Here is a 21,653-nt window from a genome sequence, read left to right as displayed (position 1 = left end):
ATTTAAAGTGTGAAAAAACATATTAGTATTAGTATTAGTATTCTATTCTATCCTGGACTCCAGATGTGGCAACGTCCTCCTTATTGTCCTCTTCCCCCTCTCTTCACGTCGACATCTGGTCATGACAATGTACGTGTACGATTATGACACAATACAAGTGGATTATGTGTTCTAAAGTACAGCGCTACAGTTTATCCACCATCTGCCGCAATGCAAACGCTGATAGCTTCATCTCAGTTTGCACTGGAAGAACAGAGGGCTTACAATGCTGTTGTTTTTACAGAGGTTAACCTGTTAAATATGTTTTTTTTTGAATTGGTATGTAGGGGCAATAGCCCTCAGTTGTTATTGTAGTGACTGTAGTATTTCTAAATACGTCTTTGTGCTGTATAGCATGTTCCCTTGCATTGCTTTACTGCAGCAGGTTTGCTGATGGTTCAGAGGACTTTAGAAGCTGGTACATAGTTCCTGTCTTGTTCGATGGTGCATATAACACCGTTTAAACTAACCTAAACGAGGGTGGCACACATATTTCTGCGTATTCTTCTCCTGCAGTGTGGCATGAGTAGACAAATCAAACTCCTATGCCGTGCAGTACTCTAATCCTCCCCCTCTCTCTCCCACTCTAACTCTCCTAATATCGCTCTCTGTTTTCTTTTGGAGGCTATACTGGTCTTTCATACAGCACATTGTCTACGTGTCCATCAGCAGTGGGTCTCTTGGTCCTTGTATGTATCAAGGCCATTAGTCACATTGTCACGGGGTCAGCGCAGGTCAACACAGAGTGCAGCTTGGTCTTGTTTACTTCTTGGTCCTCTGAGCTCATCTGTTCATCTCTCTGTACGTCTCTGTTTCTCTGTTTGTTTGTCTCTCCACTTAGCTACGTGACCTCCTCCCCGCTTCGTCTTTCTGTTTAGGTGTCTGATTACATTGCCCTCCCTCTGCATTGTATCTGGTTAGACGCACTTTGCATGATTGTATTCTATGTTTACATGTCTTTATTAGCAGGGAAATGGACAATACATGTGAAAGCTATGGATTGTATAAAAATATATGAAAAGTAAAATTTTCTAACCTCTTCCCACTCTCCATGTCTGTTTCACCTCAATTCAAGCTGGCTTGTTGGCGTGATTGAATCCTTTTTCTCGTTGCCAACATACAAGAGCAAATCACATCTAATGCAAATATATGAGGCGATATTTGCCTCATCGGTTTTCTCTTGAAGTCGTAAATCTTTAAAAATAGCTTTTTTTTTAAATAGGTAAGTCATTTCCTAAAACAGCCAGACAAGGGTGTTTGTTTTGCAAACATTACTCAAACAAGACATGATTTTCAGCCGTGGATAAATACACATTTGGTGTCCTCGCGTGTAGGATGGTGGACGTGCTATTGACTCAAAAGTGCAACGGTGTGGCTCATTAATGTGTTTTTAATAGTTTTTGGACAACAATGCCACAGAGGAAGGCTCTGGCTACACTAACAACATTTGTTAGTAGAATATTTACAGTAAGAAAAATACAGAATGTCACCAGACACCAGACTGTCACATTCCTGTATCACCTTTTCACATTTTTCTCTCTCTAACCCACCACTTCTCTCTCACTCTCTGTCTGTTTCGCATCAGTTCAAATGAATTTGAAGACGCTTTATTGACATGATTAAATCCTCCTCAAATTGCTCAAGCACATGTGCAAATCACATTACCCATACATCTCAACTTAGATTGAATAAATAAGCCCTTACAAATCATACAAATGTATGCTATCTGTTCTCTCTCACTGCGTTGGATGTCAGGGAGATTCAGTGACCTTTATTTAGAAGATGACAGTTTGTTGATCCTTGTGTGGAAATTGTGAGTTCACACCAATGACTGAGCTTTTAGCAATTGCAACATTAATTCGGCATCATAAGTGGGAGGTATCTAGTGTTAGAAAGAGCTACAGATTGCTAATTTAGAGTTCCCTCTCACGGGAAGATGGTTATAACAGTTCCAGCTGTTTACGTTGACCAGAAGATAAAGTCCAATACATACAAATATAAAAATGAAATGCTCTCCATCTGTTTGGCCTGTTTCTTCCTCTTTCGGACTGCTATGCTCTCCCTTTTCACCCGTCTGTCTCTCAGACTGCGTGTCTTCCGCGCTGCTCTTTAACTGTATTATAAAGCCATTTTCTTACAGTAGCCGCTCTGTCTCCGAGCCTCCCCCCTGTACCAGCTCTCTCCCCTCCTACTGCTTCAAATCAATGGAACTGCACAGGCCCTTCCTCTCCCTCTGACTTTCTGAATACGGTTCTCTCTCTCTTTCTCTGAATGTGTCTCCCTCCCTCCCGCTGCGCTTTTTTTTCCCCTCTCCGTCTCTCTCTTTGAATACTCTTTCCCCCCGTCTCTGTCAGCCCGTCTCTCTCTCTCTCTCTTTCACACTGTCTGTCTGTCTCTCTGTCTGTCATCTCTGCTGGACAGTTAATCTGTTTCCATAAAACTTTCTCTGTCCTCCGCTGGCTGGATTTGAAAATGTCAGATGAGAGCCAGAGAGCAGTGATTTCTTTTTTTCTTTGACACAATGTCCCTCTTTCTGTTTCGCACAAATGCAGGCGAGTAAGTACGTACACATGAACAGACTCAAACATCAATGCTTCCTCCACTTCTCCACACAGACACACGTGCACACACTTCTTCGCATCCTCCATTGCCCACACACATACGTGCGTTGACTCATAATAATTGGTAATGCTTTCTTTTACTTATGAGAGCACACACATTTGGTTCTCACAAAAGACAGCACAACACACTCTTACACGGTGTAGTGACTGGTGATGGTGTCTAATTTTCACCCCGTTGACATGTCTTATGTAGGCTTGCCAGTAATGAAGTCTGTGAACGTTTTTGCTCTTCAACCCCACAGCCAATTAGGGCCCGGGATCCTGAGCATGGCTTTTAAAATCCTCCAGAGCTGAGGATGTGAACAGACGGAGTCATACGGCACAGCCGTGTTCTGTTATTCCCTCACATCATTATCTCCTCGAGGCTTAAGCCTGTGGGGAGATCATGTGTTCGGTCGTGTGTGCGTGCGTGCTTGTGCGCGTATGTCTGTCAGTCCATGGCTAATCTCACACACTACTGGACTCATCAGTCAATTTTAGAATTTTTTGAGAAAACTTTAATTATTGACTGTTTTATACTGTCTTTGCTTAACAAATGAGAAACTGATCCGAGCTCTTACTACATGAGAGCACGACTTTTCATGCTGTTACTACAGTTACTTTCACTGGGAGGAGAGCTAGTTAGCTGTCAGGCGGAGGGCAGCAGGGTCCTGCGGTGTGTTTAGCTAATCGAGCTTAACAGTTTATGGAAACACACAATAAATAAATGTACTTCAGCTGAGTACAGTTTGGAAGTAAAAGTACTTTGAGTTTGGAGTTACAGACACTTTACTTTTATGGAGTAGTGAATGTTTGTGTTGATTACAAAGAGCTTTACATAATCTACATGTAAAACCAAAAGAAACAGCAGTTAACTCGGATATAATCTGGATTAGTTCAAAATCAATCCTGTTAATCCGGTATTGTAGGGCTTCTATAGGGCTAGGAAAATAAATAAAATTTGTATTTTCCTCAACACTTTAATGGTGTTTTTTTATGCCACTAACAACTAAGATTATAATAATAAAGTTGAGATGCAACATTTAAATTTTTGTTTTTGTTTAATTTTGATTGTTTCGTGATAATTGAAAATGCCCCGGACACACACAGAACAGATCTGCCTTCTACAGAGTGCCCTTTTCTAGTCTCGTCCCTCCGGGAAAATATGGGGGACTAGGAAGTGAGTTTTCCACTTTGTTGATGCTGACATGTAATTTGTTGTGGAATGGAGGAAGCAAATGAGTGATGCTAATCTCAGTTATGGAGAATTTGTTTAATTGCAAATCCTCATGATAGGAAAAAAAAAAAGAAAAGCGAGTGCTTTTGTGTCTGGCTAACCACTCAAAAGATTTTTCAACATGTCTGATCGGAAAAAGCTGTTTAATTTCACAGCTACTTGGGGACGTCTTTGCGAATGTGTGTGTGTGTGTGTGTGTGTGTGTGTGTGTGTGTGTGTGTGTGTGTGTGTGTGTGTGTGTGTGTGTGTGTGTGTGTGTGTGTGTGTGTGTGTGTGTGTGTGTGTGTGTGTGTGTGTGTGTGTGTGTGTGCAGGAGCAACCGTTTACTGGTAGTGATGCATGTGTGTTTCTCTTGGATTCCTCTCAGTGTGTGCATGTATGTGTCTGTTTGTGCACACGCGATGCAGTGTCAATAGCAAAGTGTATATGCACGAGTGTTTAACAGCAGCTGTGTTTGTCTGCAAAGGAAATGGATAACAAGCTCTTTGTTAGTTCGCAAATAGGCTGCAAGTGTGACTCTTATTCAGCCAAGCAATGAAAGACTCATAGTTGCAGCTTCTTTCACATGGGTATCGGAAAATGATGGCAGAAAACGTGTACAAATGAGTGAAACGGAAAAGGAGGAGGTAGATGTGCCAAGCGAAAGCGATGTGTTTTCAAAACAGCAGCTAAAGAAGGCTGAATTGAGAGGAAAAGGGAATGCCATTGTGACTATTACAGCAATGGACAGAGAGGAGAGGGGGAGTGATGAGCGGACATTGAGTTGAGAGGTTAAATGCTGGGTGAGAGGATAAAGCGAGATGGAAACAGACACACACACACACACACTAAGAAAGAGAAAGACAGAAACAGACAGGGTCATGCCAGTTTCCCCGCCATTGTCAAAGTCAAATGCCGCCGGTCGCTCCAGAAACATGCAAATGAAGTGCAAATGAGTTGAACCGCGAGCGGAGAGGGGCAGTCTTCATGTTGACGTTGTCATGGAAATGCCCAGTGACTCACAGCAGCGCACGTGTGTGTGTTTGTGTGCAGGCATGTGGCTGGATGGATGGATTGGTCAAGGGGTGGGAGAGGGGCATAAAAGAGGGGTGGACGGACGGCTAATGAAGATGAAAGAGTGAGAGACTGATTACCTCAAAGGAGGCAGAAGACGGAGAGCTGCATCTGGCCGCTAATGCAGAAATGCTGGAGAATCCTGGAACAAATTTGATAGACCTGAACTGAATAATAGGCGAGGGTAAACAATTGATGTTATTGGTGGATAATGAGAGGGAGAGGAGGGGAGTGATATGCGGCAGACGAGGCTCAGAGAAGAGAGTCTGTGTCGAATGTTCATCATTCTCTTGTCTTCCGTCCTTCAGGTAATTTGTCCTCTCCATTTGTCCATTATCTTCCATCGGCTTCCTTCTACACTCAGCAGCCTTCAGCTATTCCTCTTTCAATTCTCAAGGTTCAATCTCAACAGCCACTGTGTCTGACTCTGTTGAAGCACCATTAGGCAAAACAGGTGCTGTAACTGTGTAGTGAATGGCGTGCATGCACACAGGCAGCCATGTATAAGTCCCTCTCATCATATATATTATTTTCTCCTTGGATAAGTGCTACAGCGATACTGCAGGTAGTATTTCTTTCCCTGAGTGTTTCCTTCAAACAAGGCCAAAGTGATATACTGACAACATCCCTGTCTCATTCTTAGTTTGTCAAATATAGACGCTCTGTCACGCCCCTCGGCGTCTAATACTAACGCACAAGACACCCTTTACCATCTGTGTGAGAAGAACCAGGCTTTTACCCAGGAGACTGCCGTTTGTCTCAACGTTGACTTATTTTAGGTTGTTAAGTTTACTTGCACAACATGCTTAACTTACGTCACATGAAGTCTATTGGTAAACCCTGCTTGTTGGATTAAGAGGTACCCAGTGTGCCATGGGGGTCCTGATCAAGCGTCCATATGTGACAACTTGGGCATGAGAACGGGTTGCAAAGTCTCAACCAACCAGTCTGCAGGCCGCTCCTTTTAGTCTTTGACTGACAATCGAAAGCAGCGCTTGTATTGTTCTCAACCACTTCCTGTTGGGAATGGGGCCAGAGTGTGCAGCGGTTCATAAAGTATGCAATTTAAAGTGGAAATTCAACAGTGAGTGCATCTTTATGTGCATATCAAGATGATACTGTATGCAGAGAAACAAACTCTTAATTACATTATGAGTCAGACGCCAATTAAGATCCCTAAAAAAACCTTATAAAATAAGCACACGAGGGCGAGCCAGAGGAGGTAATGACTCTCAGCAGCAGCAATGATGGACAAAGAAAAAAGAGGTAGAGATAATGAAGAAGAAAACATCACATGGACCGCAAAGGGCAAATGAGAGAAAGACGGAGAGACAGAATGAAGGAGGGAGATAAACAGGCAGAGAGAGGCGTTGGCGAGGATGCAAAGTGCACAGTAGGTATGGAAATGAGAGGAGGGAGAGAGGGGAAAGGAGGGTAAGTGAGGGAAGGAAGTAAAACGAGTGATGCGAAGAGGGGTGGACGGACAGATGAGGGAGGGAAAGCAGTCGTGCAGGGAAGGGCTTTGAGGCAGGGGAGAGGGCTAACAGAGGACCATGTTTTACAAATTGCCATTTGAGAGGCGCCAACGGAGGGATGAAGGGAGGAAAAAAAGAAAATAAAACAACCGCAGACCGGCTCCAGATTGCACACAGCGAGAGATGTACTCGGGCACCTCCGAACACTGTATCATGCACACATGGGTGAACACACAAACACAAATGATCCAGACACAGGTAGACAGAGATGCACACGAACATGATTTGATGGGTAAATTGTGGTAGCATGCTCATCGTTGTGTCTGTGAACCCATCCTTACCTCTCATTGATTCGCCTGATTCACTGACCCCTACACATACCGCATGTCAACTCTCATGAGACTGAGAGAAATTTTCCTTCTAGCTCTGACTTTCTCATAAGACTGGCTGGTGTTGTGTCAAAGGCTGTTTTCCCATCAATTTTGGTTTCCGCTCACCTTAACCTGAACCCAACCTTAGCCTTAACAACAACCAGTCATCTTCGTAACCAAAAAAGTAGGAAAAGAAAGAATTCAACATGAAAATGTTGACATTTGTTTGCGTGAGCACATATCAACATGTCATTTAACCTTTTGTAAAACAGTCAGCTCCAATGTAAAAACCTGAAACATGATAAAACGGTGCTCTCTCCTGATCTGGCTTTCCAAAACTTAATTTGCGAATGCGTGATTGATTGACACAGGTGTGTCTTGAGTCGGACACGGCACATTTCAAAGTGTCACAGGGCACGATTTTGGCTCCTTATGTACATGCAGAATTTGGTCATATGCTGGCAATGTCGAGGACTGCTGCACAGTGTGATTGCATAGTTTGTCACCATTGTAATAATGGCCTCTTCTTTAAACTAAAAAGAAATGAGAAGCTCCCGTCTTAAGTGACTCATTTATGTGAAATTGTACATTTAATTTCTATTTATTTCTATGCTCATCCAAAGGATCGACTAAGTTAACCATCTCCTCATCTTGTCTCTGGGGTTTAAATGCGTGGTATATGCATTTTATTTTTTTGTCAAGACACAACTGTGTGTTGAGGCATGATTACATTTATTCCAAATGTACAAATGAGTGGTTTGAATTGATTTATTTCACTGTGCGAGAAGGCAATTTCATGCAGAGTTGTTTTGAGATTTTTGGACATTTCTTGTTCTTCTGTGATCATGCCTGCCTTACAGTACTGTATGTTCAGCTCCAACATTGTTTCAGCAAGAACTGTGCAGCGAGTTACTTATTGAAATTCAGTTTACTTTTGTTTTAAAACATGACGTTGTACCTAACTAACACGGGGATTCTAACCTAAAGCCAAATCCCAAGCGAAACTTTCGAAGAAATGATTTAGCCAAAACTGTCTCACTCTGCATGTTGAGGAATAAGAGTGTACAAGAACAACACACACTCACACACACACAGTTAGAGACACTCTCACTGTCTTTGTCTCACTCTGTTAAAGCCCTCCAAATCCACCAGGTGCTCACTCTGTAGCGCATCCTTCCAGAAGCCTTGCTGACACTCCTTTCTCTTGGCCCTTATCCGTCCTCTCCCAGCTACACGCTCCAGCGACGCAGGACATCATAAAAGTCCCATCAACGCAGCACCACTTTTCTTCCCCTCCCCCCGCCGCTCCCCTCCAGTTCACTCTGGCCATCAGCAGCAAATGAAGAGACTGAAAATGTAACGGGGAAAAATGTCGTCCTCCTCCCCGTTAATTTTACTCCAATAACACTTTAGATTAAAAAAAGAGGTTATTGAGCTCAAGTTGATTTGTCAGGCAACAATTAGTAGTGAAAGTAATAATCCCAAAGTTTAATATTTAAGTAATTATTGTTTTTAGCACCTTTTTTTTTTTTTTTTGGCCTGAATGTACTTTGTCCAGATATATATTGTGTAAGCAAACACACATATGTTAACTCTTAGTGTTAGTTGTATAGCTGCTTTAGGTCTACAGTTAGACACGTGTTTGATTCCGCTCCTCATAACATATTTTTGGAATATTTCAAACCTGCATAGTTTGCATAAATTTTTACTAGCGCCTATATTGTTGAAGCTATATTCCACGTTTCTTGGCATATAAACGTCCCCCAACTGTGGAGTTGTGTGAAACTTGGCAGCGTGTGTGTGTGTGTGTGTGTGTGTGTGTGTGTGTGTGTGTGTGTGCATATCTGTCTCTTAGAGCAAAAGATAAAAACAAAATGAGGTCTCACTCAGGGTTACTTGTTTGTTTTCTGTAAGAGGCAACATTTTATTAGTTCAGCCAAAGCAGTGGTTCTCAAACTTTTTGTTTCCTGTATGTTGTAAATAATAATAATTTGATTTTCAATGTCCTGCACAGCCCATCATTTTTTTCTAAGCATGTTATCTTGTTCTTCTCGAAAGCAACGTCTGTTTTTCTTTTCATCCCTGACAAATATATGTCTGTAAACCAACAGACTACCTGTGCGAATGAACTCCATTGCTATTGTGATGGCTGATTTGTTTACCGTTCCGTTGGGGGAAAAAACGATTCCCAGGTCAGTTTGTTAGTTCTGCATCACATTTTCCCCTGGTCACACGCGACCCCACCTATCATGTCTCTGCGCCCCACACTTTCAGAACTACTGATCCAAAGAAATTAGTTCCACCACAACAATTTTCGCCACCTCAACAGTCAACAGTTGTTACACGATATGCAGATGAGACTGTGCTATGGCATTCATTAGAACAATATCAGCTGTGGTATACACGACTGACTAATTGCTGACAAGGATACAGCCAATAGTTCCTTCCAGCTTAACTGAAAGAAACACAAGTATTTATTATCATTTAAGGTAGTGCTGAGTCTGACTATTTGATTATTCAAAATAATGAAGTTGCTTTTTTTGTTAGCATAATGTTTAGCTGTCAACACCACATCTAGTCACTTCTTCTATTTCCAAACTACAGCCTATTGTGCTTCAAAACAACTACTAGAATTGATTATACATGCTTCGGTCTCTCTCGGCTGTCGGCGCTGCAGAAATTACAGCTCGTTCGCCACAGCAAGGCTTTTTTATGTAGAATCAGCCGCAGGGCACATATCACCCCTATTCCTGACTTTGTGTCCCTGAATGCTGGCTCAGGGCAATGTTGATTTCAAGATGTTTAAGACCTGTATTTATCTCTGTAATCAGGCTCCCATGCCTATACTTCTACTCCACATACTGCACAAGCTGTACCCGTGACCCGTTGCTGTTGTGGCTCCCTGGGTCTACAGTAACTTTATTTATTGCCTTTAGGTTAGTCCGTTTCAAAGTGCGTCTGTACCTGTTTGTACAAAGTGGACTTTTAGTGAGGACTGTGTTTGACTGTGTGAAGTCTGTCTTTGTCATTTGTTCTGCTTCATTGGCTCAGGGTGTACTTTGTGACACTCGCTATATAAAGATGCTACACAAATACATTTAACCTTTTACACTGCATTACCGAGAACAACAAATGTAAACCTTTCTTATGAAATGAGAGTAGTTGAATTACGGTTTTATCAATAAGTAAGGGCAGCAAAACAGACTTTTATTCATTTGAAAATACACACAGACACAGACACACTCAAGGTTGACAAGATAAAAGCTCTCGGTAAGAATAACACTTCACTGCTTCTTCAGCTTTTTCCGCTTTCCCCGTGTTATCCTCATTGATTTTATTTTCCAACCGCATCCATATTTCAGACGCTGCTTCATTCCCCCTTAAAATATAGGCTGTTGTTTGTTCACCTTTAAACGTACCTTCACATTGGCCTCATACACAATGAGATCATTGCCACGATTGAGGGAAATAGCCCTCTCAAAGGGCAGGACACAATGTTGTATTATTTGGTGTGTCATTCAGGTAGTGTGAGAACTGTGTCACACTGTTCTGTCTCATATTTTGACAAGGGCCTTCCCCATTCTCTTCTGTCAATATAGGGCAGATCCACTGGGGGAACGGGCTGAATACATGAGCCATTTGGAGGAGAGCCTTTTCATGCACTGACCCTCTCTGGGGTTTTCTGAATTCTGTTTGTGTCACAGAGACGTCTGTGTCTGTGTGTGTATCTGTGTGTGTGTGTGTATCTGTGTGTGTGTCTGTCTGTGTCTGTGTGTGTATCTGTGTGTGTGTGTGTGTGTGTGTATCTGTGTGTGTGTCTGTCTGTGTGTGTGCGTGTGTGTGTGTGTGTCTGTAAGGGTCAACAAAGACTGATGCTAGGCTGACGAAACAAGGACCAATCAACTTCGATTAATGTACAGAAGCTCTATTGATGTTGTGGTTTGTGGTAGTGGTGTGCGCGTGCGTGTCAGTGTGCATCTGTATATATGTATGTGTGTGTGTGTGTGTGTGTGTGTGTGCTGAATGCTTATATCCAAGTGATTTGTAAGTGAACTGGTTTTGTAGTGTTTTCTTTCTTTCCTCTATTTCCACCAATTAATCTGTTTGATTTAAAGTTTTAACAAGTGATCTTAAATCGAATCACTAATATGAGATCCTGGTGAATATCAGATGATAAAACCACCATTTGCTGCCTTGTTTTTTTTACTGTTCTTTTGTATTTATCCAGACTATGGATTGATTGTCAGTCTGGCTGACTGTGTGCAGGCCCGGGGGGCCAATAAGGCAGGGGACTCTCATAAGCCAGAGCCTCTGTGTGAAAGGACGGTAAGATTTCACATTGTAGAGTGAAAAAAGCAAAATGTCAATCTGACAAACTGAAGAACTAATCCAAATGTTCTCTTTGAAGTTGCCAAAAGAATGAGCGCATTGTGACACCTTCAAAGGATTAGTGTGTGTTTGTCTCCTCAGGCTTACTGTAGGATGGTTGCAGTAGGTCTTCTGCTCTGTGGTGACACCATGCACTATGGGTGCTTTGACTATGCAAGAAGAAATAAAGAAGTCTAAACCTGTGTGGTCACTGCACTACCAAAGTTAGGAAGCCTCTTACAAACCGATACCCAGGGGACCATCATCTCATAACTCGTCTATGGGACTCTGGTGCATAATCAGCAGCTCATTTGCATTCTATACCCATTTGTCTCTTTACTTTCTATTACCGGAACATTCTCTGAGCCGTCTCTTCACAAAAGGACCTCATTTACTGTAAACAGCAGTGATCAGAGTCTTCTTGCCGCAGGGCCCACAACACCTTCTGTGAAGGTACATACAAATATGGGTGTGAGCTTTTCTGTTTCTGGGTATTTTCTTTGTAAAGAACCAATGACAATTAGCCGTACATTTGTCTGACTTTTTTTCACATTGGTGCGTAAAACAGTGGCACTACAGAGGTGGTAAACTGTGGGACTTTATGGAGGCTCTGATTAGTGATATGGATAAACAACTCTGCAGAGTGTTTACTGGGTTGTTTATTGCTCGCTGTATTAGCTTGGGTGCCGTTATCTCAGCCCGTGGTGCTCACTTGGCCTCCACTGTCCCACAATAGGATTCAAAGTCAGTAGATAAGTATGGGAGCAGGACAAGTGAGGAAGAGGGGAAGAGGGAGACAATGGAGGGGTGGAAAGATTAAAGAATGACCTCTGTGTTTGACAAGTGAGATGGGAGTGAGGGAAAGAGAGATGAGCAAGAGACAGAAGTCACCGATGATGCTGTAAATGGTTAATAATCCCAGCTGAGGGAGATGAGTGGGGGGGGGTCAGGAATAATGGAAAGGGTGCAGAGGAGGAGAAGAAGAGTGGATAGTTGATTATGTGGGGAATGGGGTATGTCACAAATGTGTGGCCTCCTGAAAATGCAGCACAGTAGCCTACTCGTGGTTGCGATGACATTTAAACATTTTATTCGATGGAATAAATTGCTTGTAATTATTTAGATTTTCCATCTGTAGTAATCACGCTGCATTTTCCTTCCACTTGTTTGATTCTGCCCACACACACACATGTACTCGCAATAAATACATCGCTGCATTTACACTCTGCCGCATTTTTGATAATTCAGTACTTGCACGCGCACACACACACACACACACACACAAACACAAAGGCGCCCTTATCTTCCCTGCCTCCCTTTGTGTCTGTCCTGGTGAATAAACAATAACTCATCTTTGTGACAATAAAAGTTGACACCCCACCCTTGCCATGAGCATTTATTTATGATGAATGGCCCTCAGCACAATGAAGGCACGCCAAACACTCAGCCCGTCCCTCCTCTCCTTCCACTAACTGCATCTGTGCCACCACTCAGACACCCCACCCCAACCCCAACCCCTCAAACCCCCTTTTTGCCTTCCCCTTCTCCCTTCCTGGAGTTAAATTCAAATCATACAGGCTGCTTGATGAATCTATTGTTACCAAAGCACTTCACAGAGAGAGCTAAAATGCGGGCTGAATTAATGGGGGCTCAGGTCCAAATAGCTTTCAAAAGGCAGCTCCTCTTCAGCTTTTCTCATTGCTCATGTTCATCCCTCGCTCTTCTTTTTGCTTTCTTTTTTGTATACTCTGGCTCCCACTCGCTCTGTTTTTTCTCTCCTCCCCCTTAGGGCTTAGATAAATGCTCTTTCTACCTCTTCCTCCTCTCTAATGAAGATTCCCTCTCTCTGACGCCTTTCATCTTCTCTTGTTTTTGTGTTGTTGTTTTTTTATCCATCACGTTGCATATCTCTCCTGCTTCCTCCCTCTCTCTGTCTCTTGCTACCTCTGTTTTTTTCCCTTTCTCATTCTGTCATCACAAATTACCTCCCCTCTCAATCTCTCCTTCTCAGCGCAGCACCATCTCCCATGTCGGCCTCCATCTCCCATTCAGATGCTCTTTTTTCTCTCCTATACTCATAGTTTAGGATATTTTGTCCTCCTTTCACTCTCCATGAGCTGCAGGGCGTTTACAGTCCTCGAAGGCAGGGTGTGTTTGGTGTCATGGTGAAGCTTGTCTTGTCACCGCAGGCAGCTATCATCACCGGTGGCCTTAAAGGAGCACACTCACACACACACACACTTGCATACCAACACTTGAAAGATGTTGTCTCGACACAGCAGAGGGTTGATCTCTTAGGGACAGTTTTGGCCTAAGGGCTGTGACATTATCAAAGTGATCTCTCGTAGTAATGCAGCAAGCTTGTGTTTGTGAGCGGGTGTGTCCATGCTGTGACTCCACACAAGGATATGAGCTGTTTTGATTTGCATTTGTCTGCTGCCTGCCTGTGCATGAGTGTATGTCTCCATGCTCTAGTATATTGTAGGGTACCATCAGCCAGGACTTAACATTTCATCTATGTGTGGCTATAATGTGTGTGTGTGTGTGTCCCTGTGCTCCAATATTATACCGGAGCCATCACTTTGAATTGTGGTTCCTCTGTGTGTGTGTGTGTGTGTGTGTGTGTGTGTGTGTGTGTGTGTGTGTGTGTGTGTGTGTGTGTGTGTGTGTGTGTGTGTGTGTGTGTGTGTGTGTGTGTGTGTGTGTGTGTGTGTGTGTGTGTGTGTGTGTGTGTGTGTGTGTGTGTGTGTGTGTGTGTGAGAGAGTGTGTGTGCATCCTATTTAGGTTCTCCCCTCTCCTGTCCTCTCTTTGAACTCTGCTCCACCGTTCACCGCTACAACTGCCGGACACAAGGACCATACCGATTAGATTCTGGGAACACACACACACACACTCAACAGTTCCTGTTTTCATTGATTTTCACCCAGAAAAATACAAAACAATTACAGAATTGTATTGAAAAAAAAAACACCAGATCTGTTTAAACATATTTTCAGTTTAATTTTATGTTCCCACGCACCAAAAAGTTGCACTGCATCCTGCCAGAGGCAACTGTTCACCTCGGTTAACAGCAAACCAAGGTCCTCCTGTAGCAAAGACAACTCGGTACATGCCTCTGCTAATAGATGGAGAAGTGAAAATGAGGAGATGCTGATTATGCTGCGGATCAGCCCTCCAAAAGCCCCTTGAAGTAATAAAGAAAAATATAATAAAAGATAGAAAAATATATTGATTCTGCACATGCTGTTTTTTTTTTCCAAGAGTTTTGCATTCTTAATATTTCCTGTTATTCGAAACAACAACAACAAATGTGGAAATCATTTTCTTGGAAAAATAATGACTCTCCCAACGAGCATTGTATTGACATGTGTTAGATGTGGACACAGCGCATACAGGAGCAATTACACACTGAGGCATCAACACGACGAGAACGACGAGGACAGTGATGAAAGCCAGATAATTGCGTCATGTGGAAGAGATGAAACGCGGGACACAGACAAAGAAAGACAGAGAGAGAGAGATAGTGTCACAGATTATGAATACACAGCAAGAAGCAGGATGTGACAAACGGATAAGAAATGTCATGATGCATGAAGGACAGGGGGAAGGAAGGAGGGAGTGGCAGTGGGTTAGAAAGGTTGGAGTCAAGGAGAGGTAGCACGATGGAGGTGGGGGGGAGCAGGAAGGGGCTGTTAGGGTATTGAAGAAGAACAACAGAGGAAGGGAGAGAGAGAGAAAAAGAGAAATGGGGTTGGGGGGGCAGAGAGGAAGAGGGGCTGGTGAAGCGATGAGGCGAAAAAGCACAGCACACCAGGGAGAGATAGAAATGATGGAAGGATCGCAGCTGAGGCACTGGGTACAGACGGATAGAGATAGGGTGATAGAGGAGGGCAGAGGGAGGGATGGAGTGACACAGAAGTGTTTCCCGCTGCCTGCAATGATGACATGGTAACATTATAACACAGCTTGTAGCCAGAGTTCCTCACATTTTCCACACATTTTTCTATTAGCATTAGGGGCTGCAGTAGGACTGGAGCGCCGAACCCGTGAAGTCAGAGGTGATGTCTGTTTTGTCATTTGTATCTTTGACTTTTTTTTACCAAATAGCCAGATATTTTGTAAAGCAGTTGCTAATCTTTTCTATTGATTATTCAACCATGAGCGTTCCATGCCCATCCACATTTTGGAGAGGACGGACAGGATGTGTATGCCCAAAACCCGGGACACCCAAAATATCTTGGGTGCAATATAGAATGAGACAGAGAGAGTCAGAAAAGGTGTAAGACATAGATAGAGTAAGGCTGGTCGAGGATTATCAGATTTACCGCAGATTTTCTCACCCAGACAATTGGATCAAAGGCTTGATTGAGACCAGTGGTCAGCCTAAATTCATCTGCGAGAGTGAGGGATTCAATTATAGCTAACCACGTGAAGCCACCCCAATAATGTCAAACATGTCCGATAATTAGAATCCAACATCTGCCCTGATTCTGACAGATTCAGTCCAACAGCAGATCTGAGTGTAGAGTTTATTGTCTGAGGTGAGGCTTAGCAAGAGTCTGATCCTCTGTTTCCATTGTTGTTTTTATTGGGGTTTTATTGGAACAAATGAGTTCAGTGTCACATAAAGAGCCAGCAGGTTTGTTTCAGTTTTATTGTCAATGGATAGCATTGTTGTTCGTTTGAGTTTGTGCCTCGCTTCTTTATTATTTTTACCAGCAGTGTATTAAAAGAGACAAAATAGTCAATTTTTACACCATCAAAAGATGTCATTTCCGCAGCCATTTTTTACCCTGACTGAAAAACAACTTTCAACAGACTTGAAAATTGCCTGAGACAGAAAATCCATCACAGTAAAAATTGAAGCCTTGATTTGGTGTTGTTAGAGTTCTGTTTTATCATTATCTCATTGTGCTAGAAAGTCCCGTCGAGTGCTTTCATACCACTGTGCTCCGCTTACGCTCAATCCCCTGACACCAACAAGAAGAAATACAATTCGATGGTGGGATTCGATAGTCTCCTTCAAAACATGTTGCAAGACAAACACTGTCAACAATCTAAAATACCATCATAACCATGTCTTATTATTTTAGCCATCTTTATTAGCCAGGATGATGAGCAAATTTCAAGACAGATTTGACAAGAAAATGTGAATGAAATGAAATGAAATGAAATTCTCTGCAATGCAAATGTTTTTGGTAAAATGTAAACTGAAATGTATACACATCTGTAACCAGTATTTATCTCGTCTTTCTCTAATCTGTCTATGAGCACAATATAAAACACCATCCTCAGTTGTGCATCTGATGCAGTCTATCTACAAAATAGGTTTAAAGTCACGGAGTGCCTGCTACACAAGCGCACAGAGAGAGGGAGAGGAGTCGAGCTGGCAAGAATGAAGTTTGAGTGCCTCGACTGTGTCAAAAGACCATAACAAAATGAAGTGAAAAGCTTGACAGAGAAAAAGAGAGGAAGGTTTGCTCTGGTGACACTGAAGCCTTATTGACTATACCCTCCACACTTCCCCTCCCCTTCCCTCCTCTTGATCACTGTAGTTTTCCCCAGGGGAGCAACTCACCCGATTGGCTGCCTGTCAGGGGCAGGCGACTCGGGTCCGGAGGTGAGCGTGTTTCCTGATAGGTGGTTGCTAGGCGATGGATGTTAGTATGAGGGGCTGGGTGTGGAGAAAGGACCAGCTGCAAAGGATGATTGTGTGTAACTATGTCTGTGTTTGTGTGTGGGATGCTGTGGGGGGTTGTGTGTGTGTGTGTGTGTTTTTTTTTATGTGTTTGTGTGCATGAGTGCCTTTGCAGAGTTCTCTGTGTTGGTTGCTTCCAAAATAACTCCCTGATTGAACTGCACAATTGCACATGTGTCAATTAAGTGGCGTTTAAGTGTGTGTAAGTGTGTGTGTTTGTGTCAGTGTGATAGCCTCCTGCAGGCAGAGCAATGTAATAACTATTATTACCAAACCATGGGCTGAAGTTTACTTATGCAAGTAGTTACGAAGGGGTACCTCGGGTCATGATATAAAACTAGAACCCCTCCATCTATATCAGACACACAAACACACACACACACAGCTTGGAATCTATGTATGGGTGTGCAGGCCCCACATAGTGCCTTATTAGGCCTGTTTATGACTGCTGCAGCTTAATTCAGTCCCCTGCTGGGGGTGTTATTCTCTTCATTAGAATTACCAACAGGTGTACTGGGAACCTCACTGATAAAACATTGCCTGATAGCAACGGTGTTACAAGCGTTAGTGATGCTAGTTGGGGTCTGATTCTTCTTCTTGTGGTTAGTCTCTAAAAGGTCTCAAATCCCAAGCTCCCTCCAACCAACCGTGCTGTTAGAGTGAAGCTGAATGAAATGCGAATTTATAGAGGTGAGAGGTGTATAAAATTCATGCTGGTTAATTGCTACGAGCTACTTCGGCCCATTTGGTGGGTCCCTCTGCTGTGGCTTTGCACACTCTCCGACCAGTGTGAGCCATCCAGGAGTAAATAGAGGAACGTGCGTGTGCGAGCTTGTGTGTTGGATTCACTGTGTTCTGAGAGGCACAGTGTGCTACTGGCTTGTTAAATTGGTTTCAACAACTATTTGCTTGTTAAAGGCAAACAGCGCCCAGTAGCCTGCAGTACAATTAAGTAGGGAAAGAAAGTCTCTTAGATTAATTGATCATTTTTTTCTTTCACTTTGGCACGAGAGGGATGGCTGCATCACCTTTTGCCCCTCTTGGCCCTGGCTGGGATCCGCTGAGTGCTGTGTGGGATTGACAGACACTATAAAATGTAGGGTGAAGTAGAGATTTGACAGCTATTCATGTGCATTTTCATTTGTAATCATCCAACTCATGATAATCAATCAAAAGTGAGGTAGAAAAACATTAGCAGATGTCATAGGGGTGTTAAGTATTTTTCAACCTGGACCCTGGAGGAAGCATTAGTGAGAGTTGGATAGAGGAGTGCCACGGGACACTGGTGTTGTCAGAGGTTGTTGTGTTGAAGTAGAGAAAGCAGGAGCTTAGTGTTATCTAAAAGATTTTCAATGTCATGTCTGAATATTTAGCCGATTTCGGCAATTCAGATATAATCAAGCGCCAGGGAAAGAAAAAAAGATTTTATGTCTCTGTAGGGTCCTTTCCATAATGCTGTCAGACACTTAAAATAGCAATCTGAGGCTGTCAGCGGGAAAAACAAGCACTTTCAGTGGATGTAGCTATAATGACCGTGTGCATTTGCCCGATATGATTACATTGTAGCCTGTATAGCGGCTGCTGTTTGCCGTGTACTCCCTTAATACTGGACCAATTTCAAAAATTGTTGTCCCCATTAGACACAAAAGCATGGGACAATAGGGTCCAGGTTGAAAAATACTGAAGTTACCTTTTAGGGCCTTTGTTAAGGTCTGATTTCGTCATCTCTGCTTATTGAAAGTATAATTAATATATTGTTGATGTCAACTTAATTATTGTCCGTATGTATTCGGGCGGCCTTATGTTCACTGCTCAGGCCAGTGCGAGAGTACTTATTACGTAGGTAAAACAGTGGCAGTGCATTATAAATGAATAATCGGAGCCTGAGGGTAGTTTTGAAGTATCTTGCTCGTGCCAAGGAAAAGCTGATTTCCAAAATTGTATTTGACCTGGGAAAATTTGGAAGATAGAAAATAACAAGCTTTTATTTGACTCACAACTACTATATACCGTTTCATTCCTGCAGATTAATTAAAGGTTAGGAGGCCGAGGCGTTCCCCCGGTGTCGGTGGCCCTTGTTAGAGCTGGAGGACGTGAAGAGAGGAGAAGAGGAGGAATGGGCTCATGAATAAAACTAGTGCTATGTCAGGGTCACTTGTGGAGGCAGTGTTAGGTACCTTGAACATGCTGTTCAGTACAATACTGATGTATGTGGGCAGTGTTGTGAGTGCTACTGCAGGAGCGACAGAGAAGAAAATATGCTGCATTCGATACCTTCAGCTCTCCGATTTCAACAAAAGAAACAAACTTTCAACACAAAGAATGTCACCTTTGTTTATCTCCTCAGAGGATAACCCCCCCCCCCCCCCACAAAAATAGGAAAATAACAAAGCCTCAAAAACAACAACAACAAAGAAAGGAAGAACTGAAAGGGATCAAATCAAATCAAAACCCATAAGACAGTTTATGTTCCACGACTTGAGACAGCAGTGGCAGAAAGACAGATGGTGGAAAAGAGAGCAAAGTTATAGCCTGAAGAAAAGTGATAAACTTGTTCTGATCCAATAAATCCTACTCGCTTTTTTTCTATCAGCAATCATTACTTTAATCCATTTACCAAACATTGCCTCGTAAACCACAATTGGTAGCCTCATCATATGTCACAATTAGAGAGATAGTCATTCGTCTGCATTGATCATCATTTGTCTGATGTGATCGTTTAGCTGTGATGTGGGAAGCTGAAATGTGGGTGGATGCTCAAGCACTACTTTATTAGTGGAGCACAAAGTAATATAAAAGCAATCCAAAGTGCTGTACAGAGTGATCAAACAATAGAAAATGAAATTAAAACATGATACATATATTATATAGATATATGTTATATACAAAATGTACTGTATATAGATCAGAGATCAAGATGTCAAAGCTCTTATCTCCAAATAAAAACTCACAATACTGTAATTATTATTTATTCTGACAAAAATTGGTAACAAACGTATTTACAATATATATAGATATATATAATATAATTGATATAGAGTGACAACAGCTGGCAGAGAGAAGGAGAAAGACAAAAAAAAAGGAAGCTCGAAGAGGTAAAATGAGGAGGACTGCTGTCAGAGTCACCTTGTAGAAACAGGAAGTGAGTGTCCCAGTGAGGGATGTTCGGTACAAGTCGGACTAAAGAGAGGACGGGGTTGGAGAGAGAGAAGACAGGCTGATGAAAGAGGAGGAGTGGTTAGGGAAGAGCTGTGACAGATTGTCATTAAGAAGGACAGCTGCCTTTTTCCACGGTGACTTCTAATCTATAATCCAAACGCACTCTCACACACATGCACGTACTCACACACAGTCAAACTGCTCACATTTTCATCTTTTCACTTATTTTATTTTTGGTACTGTGGTCTCATTAAAGGTTTGGATCTCCGTTTCAAGATACATTTCTGCAAATACATCAATGAAAATGCACAATGTAATTTAATAACATGTTCAGTCAACATGCACTTAAAAAAGCAATTATTACATTTCTTTTGAAAATATGAGAGGAGGGGGGATTTTAATTTCACAGTGCTTTGCTGCCAGTTTTATTTACAAGGTGCAGAAACCAGTCATGTTAGGAATTTATGCACAATGTGTTTAATTGGAACGGGATCTGTGAACTGTTGCCATAATTATTAGACTTGAAAAAGACAGTGGAGATGTGAACTACATGGGCAGCTTCGAGAGAAAAGTTCAAAAACGAGATAAATAAAATGTGTCGCTTCTTGTTTTCTCACTGGATTTACAAGAGCCACCTTTTTTAAATGAATCACAACCACATGCAGACACACAGGCATGCAAACATACGACAGGTTTGGATCTTACTCAACTTGATTCACAATTGAATTGAATGCACAGTTAGCCCTTACATTTTCTTGTGGCGGTGCAAACTTAGGCGAAGACCTCAAAAAAGTGTTTCAACTAGAGCAGAAAATGTCCACTTATCTCAGATTTAATACATATATATATGTCTATGTACATATATATATATATATATATATATATGTATGTGTGATATGTGTGCTGTGGAGATGTTGAAGTTGAAAAACAAGATGATGCAGGGTGGATGCCAGCTGCTGGAATGGAGAGACAGTGTGAGCACAGGGGTCAGCGTTTATAGCTTAATGGCCCATGAGCCCAATCAGCTGACGTTGGCCAGGACAGCCTCCAAGGCAATGGGAGGGGCGTCACACAGACCAGCGGTCAAATTCACAAAAATTCACAAAAATTCACAAAAATTCACAAAAATTCACAAAAATTCACAGAAATTCACATAAATTCACAAAAATTCACAAAAATCTTCATCCAAGCCGTCGCTATTAGGTTGCTGTAACTGACGTAGTTGCATTCTGGCAACCAACCCACATGTCACGATGTATCCCTCCGCCACTCAGCAGGTAACAGTGTCCGGGGAAACACTGCTGAAGCATCATATAATATTTAGCTGAACTTTAGGGATTGCTTCACGGCCAGTAGGAACAGTAGAAATGAATTTAAGATGGACTTATCCAAATCTATCCTTTTTTACAAATATGTAGAAAAGGATAGATGTCACTGTGTGTACAACCATGCACGGACGTACACACCCCATCACAGAGTCAGACAGGCGTGAATGAACTAATTAAACGCACTCTCTTTCTCTGACTCCTGCAAGTCCATAAAACGGCGAATAATCAAGCTGACATACCTATGGTGTATCAACATATCGTAGCTCGAATATGCAGACAGAGAAAAGCGAGTATAGAAAGAGTGATGAGAGGGAGAGGGAGACA

This window comes from Anarhichas minor, unplaced genomic scaffold, assembly GCF_050575085.1.
Source record: "Anarhichas minor isolate MPS153535 unplaced genomic scaffold, ASM5057508v1 ptg000041l, whole genome shotgun sequence".
NCBI classification, from domain to species: Eukaryota; Metazoa; Chordata; class Actinopteri; order Perciformes; family Anarhichadidae; genus Anarhichas; species Anarhichas minor.
This window is presented reverse-complemented; position numbering follows the sequence as displayed.